Source organism: Papio anubis, chromosome 4 (genome assembly GCF_008728515.1).
Source record: "Papio anubis isolate 15944 chromosome 4, Panubis1.0, whole genome shotgun sequence".
In the NCBI taxonomy this organism is placed as follows: Eukaryota; Metazoa; Chordata; class Mammalia; order Primates; family Cercopithecidae; genus Papio; species Papio anubis.
This window is the reverse complement of record NC_044979.1, coordinates 6,676,071-6,681,072: the sequence shown is the minus strand read 5'-3', so window position 1 is coordinate 6,681,072 and position 5,002 is coordinate 6,676,071. Positions and strand designations below refer to the sequence as shown.

General features: G+C 44.1%; 1 non-coding gene across 1 annotated transcript; it reads left to right on the top strand.

Moving 5' to 3' along the window:
- Positions 1-406: 406 nt before the first annotated feature.
- LOC116274788 lies at positions 407-534 on the top strand. Its single transcript, XR_004183562.1, has one exon. It is a non-coding gene; the product is annotated as a small nucleolar RNA SNORA26 (small nucleolar RNA).
- Positions 535-5,002: the final 4,468 nt, after the last annotated feature.

The following is a 5,002-nucleotide window of genomic DNA, read 5'->3' as shown; positions in this document are numbered from 1 at the left end:
AGATAAGATAGGGGACCAGGAGGCAGTAGTGGGCATCTCTGATTCACCCTCAGAGGGGATGAGGCTGAAGGTTGGAGAGAGTGAGGCGATAATGGAAGTAAAGACATCAAAAGCATGTTTTAGACTCTGGTTCCTTTGGGGCAGGAAGGAAGCAGTTTAAGATGGGTGCAGATGTATTTACATTTGTAGGATACTGATACCAGACTGAATTTAATACAGGTTCACTTCATCTCCTTAAACATAATAAGCTGGACAAGAAGCAATGACGATCTGTTAGCAAGGAACATCGTAATTCCCAGTTCTACTGAAAGGAACATGGCACCTTGGAAAACTATTATTCCAAGCACGGGACAGAAAAATGTCAAAGACTAGTAGGGCAAATCAGAAGGGTACACGACCCTTTCCTGGGCCCTGTTAAGGCTGATGCAATGCTTTAAGAGGCTAACACATAAGGGTAAAGCTTCTTTACCCTTTGGGTAAAACCCATAGAAGAGATTGTAAACTTCTCTTTGGATCCTATCTGAAGTCACAGCTGGAAAAAAAAAAAAAAGGAGTAGGGGTCCTAACAGAACAAATTTGAAAAGGCGATTATTTTTTCTTTTATTATCATCATTATTATTATTATTATTTTTGAGACAGAGTCTTGCTCTGTCACCCAGGCTGGAGTGTGGTGGCATGATCTTGGCTCACTGCAACCTCCGCTTCCCGGGTTCAAGTGATTCTCCTGCCTCGGCCTCTCGAGTAGCTGGAACTACAGGCGCCCGCCACCACGCCCGGCTAATTGTTTTGTATTTTTAGTAGAGGGGCTTTTGTCATGTTGCCCAGCCTGGTCTCAAACTCCTGGCCTCAAGTGATCTGCCCACCTCGGCCTCCCAAAGTGCTGGGATTACAGGCGTGAGCCATCATGCCCGGTAGAAAAGGCTATTATTGAATAAACGTGGGATAACTTTAGTTTTAGAAAGTAGGACTGCAAAAATTGAAACACATCGAACGTACAAAAATCCATGAGTTCATAATGATATTCCAAAAATATTTTCATAGTTAAAGGTACTTAAGGAATCAACTCATTAATTTGATATCAATAAAGGGAAGGAATCAAGTATTTATCCTGCCCTTCCAAACATGATGGGGGAGTTCTCTGCAGAAGAGCTGCAGCTAATATATGCCACGGGAATGAAAACACTGGAATGCTACCGTTTAGTAAACCCTAACAAAATCATTCTAGCCACTGATGATCAATATCTGCTAAAATTATTGGGTGAAATGTTAATAGGGAACTTTAGAATAGACGGGTCAGGCTGACAACATTTGGACTCTTTGATCAGTTCTAACATTATTGGATAGTGAGAGATTTTGTGCCTCCTGAATAAAAAGCAAAAGGAAGTTCACAGCACTACCTATAAAGTATTCTTGGGTTTTTTGTTTGTTCTTTGCATTTCTTTGTTGCTGTGTCACCCAGGCTGGAGTGCAGTGGCACGATCTTGGCTCACTGCAATCTCTGCCTCCCAGGCACAAGCGATTCTCTCACCTCAGCCTCCTGAGTAGCTGGGACCACAGATGCGTGGCACCAGGTCTGGCTAATTTTTTGTATTTTGTGTAGAGATTGGGTTTTGTCTTATTCCCCAGGTTGGTTTTGAACTCCAGGGCTCAAGTGATCCTCTCACCTTGGCCTCCCAAAGTGTCAGAATTACAGGTGTGAACCACCATGCCTGGCCCAAGGTATTCCTGGAAAAAAAAAAAAATCAAACCTAACTGTCATGAATGGTCTAGATTTTTCTACCAGTTTATAGAAAATATGGGGGCTAAAGGAGCACATAAAGAAACACTGTGAGGTGGCCGGGCACGGTGGCTCATGACCGTAATCCCAGCACTTTGGGAGGCCAAGGCAGGTGGATCGCTTGAGGTCAGGAGTTCGAGACCAGCCTGGCCAACATGGTGAAACTCCGTCTCTACTAAAAATACAAAAATTAGCTGGGCGTGGTGGCGGGTGCCTGTAATCCCAGATACTTGGGAAACTGAGGCACAAGGATCGCTTGAACCCGGGAGGCAGAGGTTGCAGTGAGTCAAGATTGCGCCACTGCACTCTAGCCTGGGCAACAGAGGGAGACTCCATCTGAAAAAAAAAGAAAAAAAGAGCACTGAGGATATAATCTGACACATTTAGACTGTAAAATTGTGTAGGACAAATGACGACCTCGTCATTCAATCACAACTAAGTTCAGGGTGACCTTGATTTGATGATGATTCAAACAAACTGAAAAGGCTGGGCGCAGTGGCTCACGCCTGGAATCCCAGCACTTTGGGAGGCCAAGGTGGACGGACACCTGAGGTCAGGAGTTCAAGACCAGCCTGACCAACATGGTGAAACCCCGTCTCTACTAAAAATACAAAAAATTAACTGGATGTGGTATTAGGCACCTATAATCCCAGCTACTTAGGTGGCCGAGGCAGGAGAATCACTTGAATCTGGGAGGCAGAGGTTGCAGTGAGCGGAGATTGAGCCACTGCATTCCAGCCTGGGTGACAGAGCAAGACTCCATCCCCCAAAAAACAAACAAACTGAAAAGACATTTTAATTATTTTAGGTGTTTGGTCTTTTATTTTTAGAAACAGAGTCTGGCTCTGTTGCCCAAGCTGAAGTGTGGTGGAGCGATCATAGCTCACTGCAGCCTTGAATTTCTGGGTCTAAGTGATCCTCCTGCCTCAGTCTCCTGAGTTCCTGGGGCTACAGGTGCACGCCACCATTCCTGGCTAATTTTTTTTTTTTTTTTGTGGAGACCGCATCTCCCTCTGTTGCCCAGGTTGGTCTGGAACTCCTGGCTTCATGCAGTCTTTCTGTCTTGGCCTCCTATAGTGCTGAGATTACAGTTGTGAGCCACCGCACCCGGCCTAATTTTTAACTGTTATGGGTACATAATAGGTGTATATGTTCATGGGCACATGTGATGGTAAAGGTAGACCATGTGTAATAATCACATCGGGGTAAGTGGGGTATCCATCACCTTAAGCATTTATCATTTCTTTGTGTTAGCGACATGGAAAATTATACTCTTTTATCTATTTAAAAATATACAATAGGGCTGGGCACAGTTGCTCATGCCTGTCATCCCAGCACTTCGAGAGGCCCAGGCAGGCGGATTACCTGAGGTCAGGAGTTTGAGACCAGCCTGGCCAACATGGTGAAACTCTGTCTTTACTAAAAATACAAAAAAAATTAGCTGGGCATGGTGTCAGGCACCTGTAATCCCAGCTACTAGAGAGATTGAAGCAGGAGAATCACTTGAACCCAGGAGTCAGAGGTTGCACTGAGCCGAGCTCGCATCATTGCACTCCAGCCTGGGTGACAGTGCAAGACTCCATCTCAAAATATGTGTGTATGTGTGTGCGTGTGTGTATAAACACAATAAATTATTGTTTAGTGTAGTCACCTGTTGTGCTAGATCTTATTTATTCTAACTGTATTTTTGCCCCCATTAACCATCCTCACTCCCCTCCTACACCTACCACCACCCTTCCCAGCCTCTGGTAACCATCATTCTATTCTCTATCCCCATGAGTTTGTTTTAAATTTTAGTTCTCACATATGAGTGAGACATGTGCAATTTGTCTTTCTGTGCCTGACTTATTTCACTTAACGTAATGTCCTCCAGTTCCATCTATGTTGCCACAAATGACAGAATTTCATTCTTTTTTTTGGCTAATAGTCCATTGTGTACATGTACCACATTTTCTTTATTTATTTGTTAATGGACACTTAGGTTGCTTCCAAACCTTGGCTATTGTAAATAGTGCTGCGATAAACATGAGAGTGCAGATATCTCTTTGATACATTGATTTCCTTTCTTTGGGGTTGATATGGTTTGGCTGTTTCCCCAGCTAAATCTCAACTTGAATTGTATCTCTCAGGATTCCCACGTCTTGTGGGAGGGACCCAAGGGGAGGTAATTGAATCATGGGGGCTGGTCTTTCCCATGCTATTCTCATGGTAGTGAATAAGTCTTACGAGATCTGACGGGTTTATCAAGCGTTTCTGCTTTTGCTTCTTCCTCATTTTCTCTTGCCACCACCATGTAAGAAGTGCCTTTTGCCTCCAACTATGATTCTGAGGCCTCCCCAGCCATGTGGAACTGTAAGTCCAATTAAACCTTCTTTCTTTCCAGTCTTGGGTATGTCTTTATCAGCAGTGTGAGAACAGAGTAATACACGGGTATATACCTAGCAATGGGATTGCTGGATCATGTGGTAGCTCTATTTTTAGTTTGTTGAGGAACCTCCATACTGTTCTCCATAGTGACTGTACTAATTTACCTTCCCACCAACAGCGTATGAGGGCGCCCTTTCTGCCACATCCTCGTCAGCATTTGTTATTGTCTGTCTTTTGGATGACAGCCATTTTAACTGGGGTGAGATGATATTTCATTGTCTGGTTTTTTTGTTTGTTTGTTTTTTGTTTTTGAGACAGAGTCTCGCTCTGTTGCCCAGGCTGGAGTGCAGTGGCGTGATCTCAGCTTCACTGCAACCTCTGCTTCCTGGGTTCAGGCAATTGTCCTGCCTCAGCCTCCCCAGTAGCTGGGACTACAGGCACCCGCCACCATGCCCAGCGAATTTTTGTATTTTTAGTTGAGACGGGCTTTCACCATGTCAGCCAGAATGGTCTTGATCTGTTGACCTCATGATCCGCTCACCTCGGCCTCCCAAAGTGCTGGGATTACAGGCATCAGCCACCGTGCCTGGCCTTCATTGTGGTTTTAATTTGCATTTCTCTGATGACGAATGATGTTGGCCATTTTTTCATTGAAAAGACATTTTTGAGGCATTGTGGAAATGTGAACATGCCTGAATAATGGGTGATATTAAGGAATTGTTTATTGGGGGGTGTAGTAATTATGTTATGGTTATTTTTGAAATATCTTTACCAGGCTTGGCAACATAGCAAGACTGTGTCTCTACAAAAAAAATGTTTTTAATTAGCTGGGGGTGGTGGTGCATGCCTGTAGTCCCA